The sequence below is a fragment of the Palaemon carinicauda genome, chromosome 8 (assembly GCF_036898095.1).
Source record: "Palaemon carinicauda isolate YSFRI2023 chromosome 8, ASM3689809v2, whole genome shotgun sequence".
NCBI classification, from domain to species: domain Eukaryota; kingdom Metazoa; phylum Arthropoda; class Malacostraca; order Decapoda; family Palaemonidae; genus Palaemon; species Palaemon carinicauda.
Genome location: NC_090732.1, coordinates 165,145,664 through 165,155,239, shown reverse-complemented (window position 1 = coordinate 165,155,239; position 9,576 = coordinate 165,145,664). Strand labels below are relative to the sequence as shown.

Here is a 9,576-nt window from a genome sequence, read left to right as displayed (position 1 = left end):
ATTTGGAAGTATTTTGTCTTCAGCCCCCTGGTGTTGCAATTTAGAACTATTAGGTCTTCAGCCCCCTGTTGTTGCAATTTGGAACTCTGGTCTTCAGCCCTTGGTGTTGCAATTTGGAACTCTTTGGTCTTTATCCCCCTGATGTTGCAATTTGGAAGTATTTTGTCTTCAGCCCCTTGGCTTTGCAATTTAGAACTATTTGGTCTTCGGCCCCCTGGGGTTGCAATTTGGAACTCTGGTCTTCGACCCCTTGGTTTAGCAATTTGGAACTATTTGGTCTTCAGCCCCCTGGTGTTGCAATTTGGAACTCTGGTGTTCAGCCCTTTGTGTTGCAATTTGGAACTCTTTGGTCTTTATCCCCCTGACGTTGCAATTTGGAAGTATTTGGTCTTCAGCCCCTTGGTGTTGCAATTTAGAACTATTTTTTTTGGCCCCTTGGTGTTGCAATTTGGAACTTCGGTCTTCAGCCCCTTGGTGTTGCAATTTTGAACTCTTTCGTCTTTATCCCCCTGACGTTGCAATTTGGAATATTTGGTCTTCAACCCCTTGGTGTTGCAATTTAGAACTATTTGGTCTTCAGCCTCCTGGGGTTGCAATTTGGACCTCTGGTCTTCAGCCCCTTGATGTTGCAATTTGGAACTCTTTGGTCTTCAATACCCCTGGCGTTACAATTTGGAACTCTTTGGTCTTTATCCCCCTGACGTTGCAATTTGGAAGTATTTGGTCTTCAGCCCCTTGGTGTTGCAATTTAGAACTATTTGGTTTTTGGCCCCTTGGTGTTGCAATTTGGAACTTCGGTCTTCAGCCCCTTGGTGTTGCAATTTTGAACTCTTTCGTCTTTATCCCCCTGACGTTTCAATTTGGAAGTATTTGGTCTTCAACCCCCTGGTGTTGTAATTTAAAACTATTTGGTCTTCAGCCACCTGTGGTTGCAATTTGGAACTCTGGTCTTCAGTCCCTTGGTGTTGTAATTTGGAACTCTTCGGTCTTTATCACCCTGACGTTGCAATTTGGAAGTATTTGGTCTTCAGCCCCCTGGTGTTGCAATTTAGAACTATTTGGTCTTCAGCCCTTGGTGTTGTAATTAGGAACTCTTTGCTCTTTATCCCCCTAACGTTGCAATTTGGAAGTATTTTGTCTTCAACCCCTTGGCTTTGCAATTTAGAACTATTTGGTCTTCGGGCCCCTGGTGTTGCAATTTGGAACTCTGGTTTTCAGCCCCTTGGTTTAGCAATTTGGAACTATTTGGTCTTTAGCCCCTCGATGTTGCAATTTGGAACTCTGGTGTTCAGCCCTTGGTGTTGCAATTTGGAACTCTTTGGTCTTTATCCCCCTGGCGTTGCAATTTGGAAGTATTTGGTCTTTAGCCCCTTGACATTGCAATTTAGAACTATTTGGTCTTCGGCCCTTTGGAGTTGCAATTTGGAACTCTTTCGTCCTTATCCCCCTGACGTTTCAATTTGGAAGTATTTGGTCTTCAACCCCTTGGTGTTGGAATTTAAAACTATTTGGTCTTCAGCCCCCTGGGGTTGCAATTTGGAACTCTGGTCTTCAGCCCCTTGGTGTTGCAATTTGGAACTCTTTGGTCTTCAATACCCCTGGCGTTACAATTTGGAACTATTTGGTCTTTATCCCCCTGACGTTGCAATTTTGAAGTATTCGGTCTTCAATTCCCTGGCGTTGCAATTTGGAACTCTTTGCTCTTCAATACCCCTGGCGTTACAATTTGGAACTATTTGGTCTTTATCCCCCTGACGTTGTAATTTTGAAGTATTCGGTCTTCAATTCCCTGGCGTTGCAATTTGGAACTATTTCGGAGTATTACTCTTCGAAATTGAGGTAAAACCTTTCACTTTCCCTCTAAACAGATCAAATATAAGGTAACACTAAATTTACCATGAAATGGGATTATATTGAAACGTCTCACGAAAAGGGGGAGTTAATTTTATATTGCATCTGTATTGGCTTTAGTGTTGCCAAAGCTTCTAAGATTTGTCATTGCAAAAACATTTAAACGAATATGTAGTTGACCTTAAGGTTATCATCATAATCATCATAAACGTTCTTACACCAGCTGATCCTTTACTATGACAAAACTAAAAGACGTTTATATATATATATATATATATATATATATATATATATATATATATATATATATATATATATATATATATATATATATATATATATATATATATATATATATAGTTATTGTAGCTTAATCATTTGTCACGTAATAATTATATTGTAGTCATTTTTGTGTAGTTTCCCTTATGTACTTTCATGACATTTACTATGTAATCCTTGCTTGAACTGTTATTTTGTTTGTATTCAGTTATCCTTGCTGGAGTGTAGTTTAGTCTTCTTTGAAAGTTAGAATTTGTTCCGTACTTAGTATTACTGGCGTTGTGGAACAGTGAAGGACTGCTGTTGAAGAATCTTCAGGTTACGTAAGTTGTTTCAGCAGGAATGTGTATTTATTATTACGTTGAAATAGTTTGTTTATTTTAGTCTTTTCCATCCGATGGTTTTATGTTTGCACAGTATATTTAATTGTACGTGGTTTGTCAAAGTATATCTATATAAGAATGTTTAAATCCAAAAGTTTCCATAGTTTTCTCCTTTATATTTTATTAGTGGACTGTCCCGTTAGATGGATTCATTGTTACCAGTAACTCGGAAAATGTTGTCCTGGCCGAAATAGTTATTGATGGGGTACTTTGACGATATCCAATTCACTCTTCTGATTCTTCTGTCTGTACCGTGGATATTTTGATAACGGTGTGCTTAAAGATGACTAGATTGACTTAGCGGTACATTATGGTGTTTTTTAAAGCGATATTGGCGTAAGGGAAAAATTGCCAATGTGGAAGGTTGCCATTTGGTAGGTAAACCAATATTGGGAGACTAATGTGGAATTGAGGAAATCTGATGGTTTGCATCAAAGATTAGAGATAGAATTGAAACAAGAACGTTTAGCTGAGGGGTATAGATGGGTTAGTGGTGATTAAGTTAAACTTTAATTGCTTAAAAAAATTTTCGTTAAAAAAGTGAACTAAGCTTCGTTCTGTATAATTGAATGCAGGTACCGGAAGAAATTTTGATGTTGCAAATTGCTGGAAATTAGTAACTGAACTTTGGAAGGATCCTCGGTAATAAATTTTGAGTTTTGGTAATAAATTTTGAGTTTTGGTAATAACGCGGTCATTCTCAAGTGTCACAGAATCATAGCCTGCGTTAGTTAAGTGTGTTTTCAAGGGAAAGTGAATAACTACTTAACTAGTCTTTTAATTATATAAATTACTACCAGAGACTATTTGTAAGGCTTCTAACAACTGAACACTACAGGAACGATTTTCTTAACTTTCGAAAGAAACTGAACCAACATGTGTATGTTACTTTAATCAAGAATTTATAGGTGGATTGAATCATCTTAGGCTGACACATTTGTTGAAAAAAAGTTGAACCTTTTTCACCTTTTTCTTTTTAACCTTGAGTGTAGTATCCACCCTTTATGGTCCTTGATTATTACTTTGCTAGTTTAATTTAAAAATTCTGTTTCTTTTTTGTTTTTGGGTTAAGTTTGAATTATTTATAAGGGTTGGTTCGCGTTCTTGCTTTGGAGACTCTTTCAGTTTCAGGATTGTTTCAAGTTTGGAAAAGCATCAATAGTTTGCAACCATAAAATTCCTCGTGATCAGATTTAATACTAGTTTCGAGACTGAACGAAAACCTTTCATCCACCTCAAAAGTTTACTTCTAGTCCCAGCGTTTGAAGACTGCAGTGCATTTAAACTCGGGAGCCGAGAAGGGCGTTTCAACTTTTCTGTAATTTTTACCTATCCAGCCTAAATTTTATCATGAAGCATTAAGTGATAAGTGTGACCGTTGGTCGAGGATGATCCTGCTTGGAAGTGTGAGCACTTAGATTGCTACTTTTTGAGGCTACTATACCATGGAGTTACATGACTTGTGAATTAACGAGAGCTGCAATTGACCTAGAGGCTTGCTTAGAGTAGAGATAAGTTGCAAACCACATTGATGCGCGTGCCTTGTAAATTTCACTCGGTTACTCATTCACTTTGAATGAATAGTCCCTTTAACATTAACTATGAAAAATCCTCCAAAAGGACCAACCATATTGTTTTTGTTTAAAAATTTAGAATTTATTGCCCGTTTAATTACTTAAATAGTCTGTTTTATTTTGCTCGTTAGTTAATTTGTTCGATCTTCATACATTTATTATATTAATTGGCAATTAAATACAGTAGTTTTGATATTGTCTTCGTATATTTGCTCATTATTAATAGAGCGTATTTATCGCATATTTGTAGATCCTGAGGACTTTTCTGATATTGGGAGTTATTAGTGAGGTCGCATCATCGGTCTACATAGGGACGGATACCTCGCTTAAATGCCAAGCAGCAATAAGACAACCTACGATCCTGAGCCATTTTCTCTAATACATATTTCAGTTTTAAGTTTTTTCATGTAATATATTTAAATTCGCTCTTTATTATAATTTGCCATTAAGACTTGCTTAATTAATAATTTTATAATGCAAAGAATGAATTTTTAAGTTTTCTCGAGAAATCTCTTCTAGAGGTAATAAGGGACATTGAAGGTACGATGTTGGTATCAAGGTAGGATGCTGGTATCAATGTAGGAAATAAGTCATATTCTAGTTTTAACTGTAAACAAACAGGACAGGGAGCTAGTTATTCTCCAAATCTAAACCGGTAAATTGAAGGATTTCAAACAGTGCAAATTTGCGATAAGCTGGTACTTGCAGAATCTGTTAGTCTCTGTATATACAAAAGTGCATGGAAACCTTTAATTCTGTGTAGGGGGTTAGTCGCTGAGAAAGATTAGATGATATCAGTAAGGACCACGAGTGATACTTGTCTCAACGTATATTTAGAGTACTGTTCAGTAGGGAAGTTTTCTTCTTGCATTTTATTGGAAGCGCTGTAGACCAAGTGCTGACTTTTATACAGGACTTCCACCTGGACGTGGAATAGTGTTAATGTAGTACATATATTAGTTAATGACATTGCTAGTGCAAGTGGTCTCTAAATCCATTGGTAGGCTTAAACCTTTTGGAAGGCCTTAAACCGGAAGAATTCAAACATTTTCCTCCATTTAGAGACTGTAGTCTGTTATGCCACTATAGGCTCTGACATGGATGGTGTGGATTCTCTCAGGACTGAATAAAGAGGCCGATGATAGTCCTTATTTGAACCTGTGGTTTGAAGGTTCCTGAGAGTTTCTTAAAGGAGTGGTATGCAATTGGATGAAGACTACCGTATATACTCGTGTAATTTTCGATTTTTAAGGCTTATTTTTCTGTTAAAAAAGTAAGGGTCGAACATTACAAGATATACATTTGATAAAGTACAAATTTCTGGCCTACCTCTAGGTAAACGTAGACTAGGCCTACGCAAACATTACCTTAGTCCATGCTACCTACCAGTAGGCAATCGTAAGCTATGCTTAAACGTATATAAGGTTACCTACTGGTAGGTAAACATAGGCTAGGCTTATATATACAGTAGTAACCATGTTCATTTAACACCACGCATATTATTAGCATGGATTTTATTTCCTAAACAATCAGTTTTTTTTAGTTACGAGTAATGACCTTACCATAACGCAGCAGGTACGAAGCTAGGGAGCAAACTTCTAAGCTAGCAAACAGTCTGGTTGGCTATGTTATAACGTGATATGGTTAATAAAAAAATTAGTTATGTTATTTTATTTGGTGTGGTACATTATTAATAATAAACCCAAAAATTTTAATAATTTAATCCACTTTTTTCTGTTTTTTTTTTCTAAAGTTCGAACGCTAGTTTCGGTAACTCCAAACATTTTTGTAGCTTGAACGTTATTTGTAGTTTCAGCAGCTGCATTAACTTTTAAGCTTAAATTTTGCAGTAAATTTTATATTTCTTCATAAATCTTGATGGGTTATGAGTAAATTCTTATTCTTATACATTGAGAAAAATTAAGTTTGCATAACAGCTAATTATAATTACCGATTTACCTGCAATTACCGGTAATGGTAATTTGTTACGCAAAACGCTAGACTAATTGTTTGCTACTTGTAGAGTTTGCTTGTTTTTGAAAGTTATTAGGCTATGATAATAATCGGCTGTTAGCAACTAAAGTGTTCGCTAGAAAATGTACGCTGAATACTCAATTGTTATTGTAAACAGATGTTAGTATAGTGGTGTTCCGATTTGTCTTGTACGTTTATTTGTCGCACTTTAGCATTGGTTCTGAAATCTTGTTCCTCATAATAACTTTGCAGCTGAACAGCGTTGATGAAACTTAATAAAGTTTAAGTAAACTTACTGTAGATGAAGCTCAGGCCCATATTTTTTGAATGTTTAGTTCGAAACTTCTCGACTTCTAGTTGGTCAAGGAACTTTTCCTGGGGGGGGATGGGGGGGGGGATATAAATCAGATGGTCTTGGAGATCATACGCCATTAAGGTTGATTGTTACCTTAGTGGGAATTTGGGAGAGAAAAGCTAGGGGGACAAAATTTAAATTTATTTTGGCCCAAGTTACATAAATCTGTTTTAATGTCTTGTAGGAACTTAAGACTTTTTCATAAATTAGAACATTCTTTTCATAAATTAGTAGATTCTTCTCAAAGGTGAACTCCTCTCAAAACTTGGATCCTCTCAAAACTTGGAACAGAGTATAGTTAAAGTGAGCGTTACTAACTTTACCTAAAATTTTCAGCAGGCGATGCAGGTTTTTGGTATAAAGAATTAAGATCTACCACAAACCACCCATTATATGATTGCTTCAGAGTGCTTCCATCAACCCTTCTATGCTGACAAAGTATTGCTTGGAGGGTGATTGGGATGGTGCTGGAGTTCCCATTGTTGCTGTTTGCAGTTCCTGATGCCTACTAGGAGAGTTACTCTCCTAATGAGCTGCTTTTTAGGAAAGAGGCCAGTTTTAAAGGTAATGCGTGACTGCTTTATAAATCTGGTTAATGTGGTTTTGGGTGAATATGAAAGGCCTTTTAATTCTAATTTAGAGCAAACTCTACTTTGCTCAAGGCAACTTTGCCAAATATTAGTATCGAAAATACATTCAATCGAAAGTCTGAAGACGTGCTGTAAGGATAGCTTCATTTCAACTTAACAACCATAGGATAGTTAATGGTAATGTCCTGAAGAAATTCTATAACAATTTTTAATTTATCTTAATTCCAGTGAGTTTTTAACATGGCCACAGATTTCAGATGATTGAATTCTTTATACCATAAAAGCTATGCTTTGTAATTCAGACTTCCTCTTAATCTTGCAGGGCAATGTATTTACCAGATCAGCAGCATGGTAAAGTTGCACAGTTGTGGTATACTGTTTTTCAGATGTACAGTACATAGCCACAATCAACTGGGCCTTCGCACGTGGTATTGAGGCCTGGGACTAAACCAGTCTGTCAAGAGACTATACTAATTGCCTTCATTACAAGAAGGAAGTTATGGAACAAGTATTTCCTATGCAGAGCAGGTTAGCTAGCAGAACAGTGACCGCTCTTGGGCCTCGCCCTCCATCCGCTTGCTAAAGAACCAGATGGAGTTGTAGTCTGTTTCTAGGAAGTTAAATTCACCGTTAGACTCTTAGCCATTGTCAAGAACTGATATTTGTTGTTGGCAATACAAATCCTCAACCCTAGATTTACTAAGGTATACTATAAAGTACCATTGACATAAAATTCTAAGCTTCTGCCTCTATCACATCTTAGTCTCTCATTACTGTTCCCTCCCTTTGGATAAATTCTGTTGCAACCGTTCTACATTTAATTTTTTTTTTATCCAGATTGGGTGGATGTTCACGCTAATGACATCGTGGAGCACACCAGTACTTGGTAGAAACTTCTAGAGGGACCTGTTTCATCAGCCTTACTGTTAACCTGGCCAAACTACCATTGGAGAAGGTCGTGTAACTTGGGTCATGTTGGGAGCAGAATCTTTGCACCAAAGGATACTCTACGTGGATCAAATAATTGTCTACTAGTGTAAACAAAGCAGTACGATGGTTTATTGGTATGGCTTTGTTTTGTCCACTTTTGATTAATCTCGCCAGCCCTAAGATTTATCAGTGGAAAAGATTATAAACCTGCCTTGGAAGCTATCTAAGCATTTTAATGCCCGTGTTGAAGGAACCTGTTTGACAAGTAGTTGAAGTAATGCTAGTAATGTAGCTGTAGTTGCACTTTGATGCAGACTGGTAACCATGATTTACTTCAGTTTTTTTATTCAACAATTAACCGAAGCCTTGTCACCTCCTTGGGTATAGTGGAGGAAGAGACTTGCTCTCTCCATGCTCATGAAATGTAGATAAAAATAAATTTCATTGTATAAAGGATTTTTTCTTTTCTGACCATAGTTCATTGTTAATAAAAGGAGAAATATAGACAATCTGTTCTTGTCCTTGTGATTTTGCATATCAAAAGGTAAATATACCCTTATTGCTGACATGCTTTAAAGAAATTTACTTAAATTCTGAAAAGTTTACTTTTATTTCTGTATAGAAGCATTCTAGTTTTATTTCTGTAAATCACCATCTTAGTTTATCAAATTATCTGGATGCATAATTTTCTCCTTTTAAGGGGAGGGATATATTATGAGCTTAATAATTCAACTAGAGGGATGTTATGAAAGCTAAGTTAAATTGACCACTTCGTAATTGTATTTTCCCTTGTGTACTTTAAAAACATTTATTATTTATAGTTGAGTTGTCATTTTGTTTGTATTCAATTACCCTTGCTAGCGGGAAATACACGGGCAGAAATCTGGTAACACCATTACCAGATCCCTGTGTGGTGTTTTCCCCGCTTCTGATAACTCATTCTCACAAACTATTGTGGCATGGTATCAGTTTGCCCGTTGAGAAAATTAGATAGTGTGGACGGGGCTTGATTACTTGGCAGTAATTTTTGACAGGTTGCGTATGCCAGAGTTACATAAAGAAAATGTAAAAAGGATAAACTACCAAATATACTCTATTAATTACGGAATTACTCTAAATGATCAGAGATAATGATCAGAAAGTAACTTGGTTGTTGAATATTTTTAGGAAATTGGTATTAAATCTCTGCGCTAATTGAGAGAAACTGCCAGTGTTGCAGAAAAGCTTCAATTCTTTTCTCCCTATATGAAAAACTCCTTCAAATCCCTATTCTTATCTATTAAAGGAATTTTTGTCCTTTAGGAATAGGGTACTTTACTAATTTTTCTATTTTTGGTGTTAACTTTTTATCTACTAGAGAAATTGTCATTTCAGAATAGTTTTTCAAACTTTATTACTTTTCCTTTTATTTTGATAAATAAAATCCCATAATGTAAACAAGTAAATTTGTGTTGACCATGCAAAATGCCTTATCCTTCAAATAAAATGAAAAACAGCTACCGTAAATGAAAAGATGCCAATTGGTAAATTGTCAGCGAAGGTCATTTTAAACATCTGACAATGCTTTGTTGTTAGGTATCCTTCCAGTATGATTCACCGATAACTTTTTTTTTTTCTCTAAGTGATGCGCTATACAAACT

General features: G+C 36.1%; 1 long non-coding RNA gene across 2 annotated transcripts; it reads left to right on the top strand.

Moving 5' to 3' along the window:
• The first annotated feature begins 2,413 nt into the window (after window positions 1-2,413).
• On the top strand, window positions 2,414-8,424 carry LOC137645062 (uncharacterized). 2 transcript variants are annotated; one of them, XR_011045275.1, is made up of 4 exons: window positions 2,414-2,453; window positions 6,756-6,980; window positions 7,329-7,534; window positions 7,844-8,424. It is a non-coding gene; the product is annotated as an uncharacterized lncRNA (long non-coding RNA). The 2 variants fall into 2 exon arrangements; XR_011045274.1 differs by having other exon boundaries at window positions 6,753-6,980.
• Window positions 8,425-9,576: the final 1,152 nt, after the last annotated feature.